The sequence below is a fragment of the Octopus bimaculoides genome, chromosome 19 (genome assembly GCF_001194135.2).
Source record: "Octopus bimaculoides isolate UCB-OBI-ISO-001 chromosome 19, ASM119413v2, whole genome shotgun sequence".
Classification (NCBI taxonomy): Eukaryota; Metazoa; Mollusca; class Cephalopoda; order Octopoda; family Octopodidae; genus Octopus; species Octopus bimaculoides.
The window spans coordinates 18,487,764-18,495,271 of record NC_068999.1 but is presented as its reverse complement, the minus strand read 5'-3'; the positions used below and the strand labels follow the sequence as shown (position 1 = coordinate 18,495,271).

At 33.9% G+C, this 7,508-nt stretch overlaps 1 non-coding gene across 1 annotated transcript; it reads left to right on the top strand.

Annotated features, from left to right (window-relative positions):
• The first annotated feature begins 3,277 nt into the window (after positions 1-3,277).
• On the top strand, positions 3,278-3,381 carry LOC128250179 (U6 spliceosomal RNA). The gene has a single exon (XR_008266283.1). It is a non-coding gene; the product is annotated as a U6 spliceosomal RNA (small nuclear RNA).
• Positions 3,382-7,508: the final 4,127 nt, after the last annotated feature.

The following is a 7,508-nucleotide window of genomic DNA, read 5'->3' as shown; positions in this document are numbered from 1 at the left end:
ATAAAACTACTGAACAATAATAATAATAATAATAATAATAATAATAATAATAATATTAATAATAATAATAATAATAATAATAATAATAATAATAATAATAATAATAATAATAATAATAATAATAATAATAATAATAATAATAATCATGATGAATAGAATAGTAGCAGCTAGCGTGGTGCTGTTAGTAATGGGTTTGATATGGTTCTGGTGAATATGATAATGATAATTATAATGATGTGAGCGTCGATAATGACATTTTCTCTACACATTCATTATTACATAAAACCAATAGCACACACACACACACACACACAAACACACACACACACAAACAGACGTACAATTTACCTTACAATCGATACCCATATGAATGTTAGGGGGTGTACGTTTATATCTACGTACGGAAGTATGTATATATGTGTGCACGTATTACTAGTTGCCAACTATGGTTCAACAGAATCAAAATCACATTGAGGGGACTACGAATAAGTTCACCAACAAGATAGCACATGTCACATTATGTAAAGTATGAACAACACGTAAATTACTGCAATGTCATATGAAACAATACACGAACGAGACATCAGATACCATCATTCCAGAAAAAAAAAACATATTATTTGAATCTCATGATATGAAATTGAAACCTTGAGGTAAAGAAAATATCGAATGAATTAGTTGGAAAGGAAACATATTGTAACTATGTGAAAAATTGTCTGAGATATAAATTCTAAGTCATACTAACCACTAAACAGAATTGTTATGTTATTTTTGCTAATCTGAAATGTTCAATGTTAGCGAAGCTTTTGACCAAATTGAAGTAAACTTAATGCAGATTCACGACTAATAGCATAATTCTCAATGCCATAGAGCTTCTAAATATATGGGCCACATAACAATACATAAGAAAGAAGAATAAGTATCCTCACGGAGAGAAAAAAAGAAATCGATCTAGTTCAACTTAGAGATATTGAAGAACAATTATATCAATAATGCGAAATAATGAGAAATACAAACCACACACTATTGTAGACAATAATTAACAAAAATATTTCAAGTAAATTGAATAAGTATGGGACACACAAGTAAACGGAAAAAATAAAATACAATTATTGTAATCACCCTATCTGTTTTGTAATTAGCTACAAATATCAATATAATAAATCGGAAATTAAGTAAGACAATATAGACGGACAGTGAATAGCTAAAATTCTTATATGAATTAAAATATTAATGTCATAAATATGATATAAACGTGATGTGCTTGCTTTGCTAAATTGAAAAGAGGAGACGATTGATATAAATACAAGGAATTAGTGGGTTACTCAATAATGTAATATATTAAATATGCTGACATTCAGCGCGTGTATACAGCCTTACGCAGAATATTTAGAGATATATACTTACATTCTTTCTTTATGTTTTATATCATTAAGGAGAGAATAAGAAATATCGGAGAGACTTTGCAATGAGTCTGTCATCAATGAGTGAAACGCTCATCCATCATTTCTTACAACAGACACAGTTTATAATCAGACAACTAATGAAAGTCTATGTAAATATGATGTGCGTAATTTTCAACTAACATATGTTTCACAGTGACTAATAAGGCCAGAAGCTTAATCATCCTTGTATTACACTGTCCGGCAGAATATATGTAGACATTTTAACGATGCAAAACAAGTATGTATACATATATTTTCTGGATGAACATGTAGGCTCAGAAGGAAAATGTTCAGTACCGCTACAATACCCATCTTCGGAAGCATAACATCGTTGCATGCCCATAGATATACGCTCATAAATACTTTATCAAAAAGTATCATCGCCTATTTTTGAGGTCCAGGGATATATTCTATATAAATCCGATGATTTTATATCTTACTATACTTCCATTGTTTAGAACAATATAGCAGTGACAAAAATATATTTAAAGAAAAAATAAATCATTGTACATCATTTCTTACTTTTATAACTTATAATCCATAGTACTGTCTCCTAAACTGAAACCGTTGGTTATTAAACGTAGCTTCGCTATTATTCATTTTTTTCTTTCACAAAGGAATATTCTTCGTGTAACACCCTTTTATGTTGTCCGATTATCAGTTCAACAAAAACATTTTTAATGACAAAATATCTTTTGTTATATCAGTGATATAATGTTCTACATTTTAACTCTTTTAATAGCTACTACTATATTTCAACGAAGTTTTGGTATAAAAAAAGAAATGTCCATTGTATGTATTCTGATTTTCTTTTGAACTGGAAATTTATATGAGTCACTTTTATTTACTGGGCCAACAATGTCAGAATTTAAGTGTAACAAATATATGAAAAGGATATAACATAAATCAAAACTACAGATTTATATGTCCCTCAAAGTAAACTGTGTACACTGAATTTTAACAACTGTATTCCCTTGATCGAAACCATTGTATATTTAATACTGCGTACATAGATATTACATTAACCATAATTTGTAATGTTATTTATATATTTCACTCTCTTCTGTCAAACACGGAGATCAAACCAACCTTAAATTTTAGGATTATTTCTTAGCAATCCCTGGGTCATTATATGTATTTGACGCGATTATCTAAATAGACATTCTTAAGTAAACTGTTCCACATACAATATATCCACTCTCATCCTATGGAATACATTTCTTACATGTATCTACATCAAGTTTACCTTACAGAAAACTACGCACAAGCACATGTACAAACGCACACATATTGTAAACAGCAAATCCACACAGGGGATAAGTTTTTTTCCCCCATTATTACAACCGATATGCAGTCTTAGTAGGAGTTGAATTTTAACAAAATCTAAATAAAATTGAGAATTATGAAATGTTATTCCCAGGGTTATTGTATAAAATAAAATCCTGGAAACTGGACATTATTTGAAATTATTTATACAAAATTGCATTTGCGAATAAGAGGTGCAAAGATTTACATTTTACATACAAGTAGCAGAATTTCTTATTAGAAATTCTTCAGAGGTATAAAATGAAACTCAAGAGAATTTCTAATAGGAAGTTCCTTACATGTCTAACAAAGTTGTAAGGCTTCGTAGTACATATTACCAACTGAAACATATCTTAATGGTGAATAAACAATACCGAAAACTCTTCACTTTCCCATGTTTGTAATATAGAATGATTTCTTATTAACTACGTGGTTCTGGATTCAGTACCATTGCTTGACACATGTGCCACGTCCCTACTATTATAGTATCTAGCCAACCAAAACCATGTGAAGGGATTTGGTAGACGGAAGCTACGGCGGTACATATTCTAAAATTGGAACGATACAGAGAAGATTAGCATGGCCCCTGCGCAAGGATGACGTGCACATTCGTGAACCGTTCCATATTTTTTAAAATGGCAGTGCCCCAGCATGGCCACGGATCATGAGATGAAACTAGACAAAATGTAAAATGGAAATATATATATAGATAAGTGTGTGTGTGTGTGTGTGTGTGTGCGCGCGTCTTTGTTTGTCCCCATTCAACATTTGACAAACGTGTTTGTGTATCTAATTGCCCGTAACTAGCAGTTCGGCAGAATAACAGATAGAATAAGTACTAGGCTGAAAAAAGAAGTAAGTCCTACGGTCGATTTCTCAGACTAAAGTACGTCAGCATGGTGCTCCAGCATGGTCGCACTCAAATGACTGACGCATGTAAAGCAATAAAACCTTACACCCAAACTCACACACATACACACACACAAACACACACACACACACATACACACACACATCTGTGCAGGTCACGCGGCAAGTTTCTGAATGGTCATACATCGTTTTCGATGAGACACTCGATTTTACTTTACATATATGAATATCCATTCATATATATAACATTCACAGACAGACAGATAGGCAGAAAAGCAGGCAGACACATAGAGGGACAGATAGATACATTGATCGTTAGGGAGATACCGAGATGGATAGAGATAAGGAGAGAAAGAGAGAGAGAGAGAGAGATACAGAGATAGACATAGAGAGAGACAGAGACAGAGACAGACAGATGGACAGAGAAGTTTATTTTCATGCAAAGTTTGCTTCTCTAATGTTCAAGGAAATAGGAGTTAGAAGCACAAGTACAGATACACTTCATGTTCTTACACCGATGGTGATAGTGTTTCTCCATACATATATTCTCTTAAATGGATATAAAATATGTCTAGTACCGTATTCAGACACAAGCGCAGAATCAGTAGAACTAATAAAGTTAAAATAAAAAATGACCGCACGAAAACAGCAACAACAAGAATATATACTTAACTGAAACTGCATCAATTATTACAGCATTGATGGAAATAAAAATATGCAAATGTGGAAATCATCTCACGACAAAGAGGAATTTATGGGTGTCAGTCGCTTCTGTTTGCAATTATACAAACGGTATTTAGTAAAACTCAATGAAGCGTTATGAATGAGATGCCTCGATTTCCTCTGATAGTTTCAACTCCGACAATAGTTACGATTTTATATAATCTAAGTTACAAGAAAGTTGAAATTACAAAAGCAGCCACTCTTACTCTCTCCTGTCCAAGGAACTAAAATTGCAGACATTAAATAAAATTTGACTTAAATAATGGACGATTCCATTATATGATATATATATGTGCGACGTTTTACTGAGGCTGTATTATTTATGTAAAAGTATCAAAATGCCTAAACATGATGATGTACATGCTTAAAATTTTGTGAAAATATATTAAAACATATTTGATAATGTTCTAGAAAGTTTCATTCTCTGTGTTTCATATATATGAAAGAAATTGTATGTTGTCACTTTTATGTACGATACGACAATAAGTGCTTAAGTCGGTTTATTACTAAACACCCAATTGAACTCTTACAAAACGAAAAGTGGGGTTCTTTCTCGCAAGGATTGAATAGCATTAAGTTGTGTCCTATTAAGCGTTTAGATATGTATGAAACAGAATGCAAATAAAGGCTAAAGACGTGTATCAGTTAAGAGTAATGAATTTATGATTTTAATTGAAATATGGAGTTGTTACAATGAAACTGTTGAAATGAAATGTATCATAGAAATAAGGGACTAAATTGTTTGGATAATGTCTGTCTTTTCTACAATACGCGTGGGCTGTAAAGTCCATAGACTGACTGTGAAGGAGTTGAGCAAGCATTATTTCAACTCTTCTTCCTAACAATTGCATTATTTTCTGCTAGGTAAAATGATATCTCACTGCTCATAGAAGTCTTCAAAAGGAATTAGCAGCGACACATTTTGCACTTTGGTGTTATCGAGTACTAGCAGAAAGTGTTAAGAATGCGAAAGTGGGCAGCTTAATTTAGGACGGGAAGGCAGAGTAAAAATATTACTCGAGATCTGGACGTCCTGCAACTGCCATCAGGGAGGAATGTATTGATCGTGTTTACCATTTATGATAGATGACAGGTCATTGAATACAAATCAAATTGCCAATGATATTAGTATAACACGTAAGAGAATTGTGAATATTCTGCATAATGAACTTGGCAAGATGAAAGCTTCTGAACTGAAGGTACCATATCTTATGATAGCTCTTCAAAAGCGCAACAGTCTAGTCACATCATGAAAAAATCTGGCATTGCATGAAGCAGATCATGCTGAATTCCTTGAATGTCTTCTAACACAGGATGAGTGTTCGGTTCATTATCTTGAGGCAGGGACAAAACCAGATTCGATTCCTTGGAAACACTCTTCTCACCTGCTCCCCAAAGACCAAGGTTGTTTCAACTGCAAGGAAGGTGATGGCCTCAGTTTTGAGCGGATTCAAAAACGTTATGATTAGTGACTATCAACAACAGGGCAACTCGATCAATGGACAGTATTATGCTAACTAGCTGAGGCAGTTACGAAATCCTATATAGAGACCAAACGCCCAGGTAGATTAACAAAAGAGGACTTGTTTCACGAGGACATTGCTTCAGCACACAATGTTTGGTTTCAATAATTGTTGTACGTTACTGTATCCTGGAACTAGTCTCTTCATTTCGCCCCGTCTGCCTATCGTTTGTTCCCGAATATGAAGACAACCCTTGCCTAAATAACAGTATCGTAATAATGATGGGTTTATATCTGATGTTGATGTTTATGACCACCGGTAGGAAAGCATCTTCACCAATGGGACTCAAGCACTGTAATAATAAAAGAAATATGAAAAGAATTATTTTGTAAAATAAACCTCAGTTTGTCACATTCCACGTGAGGCTATTGGTCATCCTATGAAATTTCCAGCCGATCTTCTGCATATGCGTGTTGTGTGTGTATGTGTATGTGTGATTTTGCTTGTGTGGGTATAATGGTGGTTTATTGGCAATTATACAACCGGAAGGCAGAAATATGTGTCACTAAAGTGACTAAGGGTGCTATGTCGTTCTACAATGGAAATGTATATGGCTCTGTCCCACCCGGCCATTCAACAACTCTAAAGAAATTAAGTTTGTTTTAGAGAAGATATTGTATCATGATCAAAAATTGGTCATTGGTGTTGACTGAAAGATGGTGAATTTTCTCATGGGACAGTAATACGAAATACCCATGCTTTCTTTTCCTGTGGGACAGTAGAGACCGAGTTCAAAAAGACTGGCTGCCTCAAATAAATATGGCTCCATGTAGAGCTATCAATATATTGGAAGAACCTTTAGCTGAGTGAAATATGATCATTCTCTCCACTTTGCACATTAAACTCGAGTTCATCAAGCAAATCATCAAAGCTTTTGACAAAAGTGGGGAGTGCTTCAAGTATATTTGCAGCGTATTTCCAGACTTGACGATTGAAAATCTCAAGGCAGAGATTATTGATGGGGCACGGATCCGTAAGCTCTTGAAAGACAAATTTCATGAAAACAATAAGTGAAAATGAAGCAACAGGTTGGCTGGTGTTTGCACAATTAATGCATAATTTCCTTGGAAAAGGCGACTGAAAACTATAAAGACCTTGTTACCACGATATAGACGCGAATATGAGCAACAAAATGCATTATCTTTTTAGTCATCTTGATAATTTTCCTGAAATCTGGGAGATGTTAGTGATGAAAACGGCAAACGATTCCATCAAGTCGATGGAAACTCGGTACCAAGAACATTGGCACGCTGTAATGATGGCAGAGTGTAATGCAGGTTTTTATAATGAGATACTCCTCTGGCTCAGCATTCATGGTGCACAGAGAAGTGTAAATTTATTCCTTGAATTTTCTGCCAAGATATTTTGCCAATGTGCATATTCAATTTTGAATTTGTATTTGTACTTTGTCTTGATTTGTGTTACGCTCTTTTTTATTGATTCATAGTATGTGCCGCTTGTATGAATACAATTCTTACTCTATCAGGTCTGTTCACAAAACTAGACTTGATAGAGAAAATCCGTCGTTATTTTTGAATTTAGCAAGCAAAATCACTAATGAATGCGATGTAATATTCCAGGCACCTGACGAAAAAATATGTTGCCAAGTGTAATATAATACACACACACACACACACACACA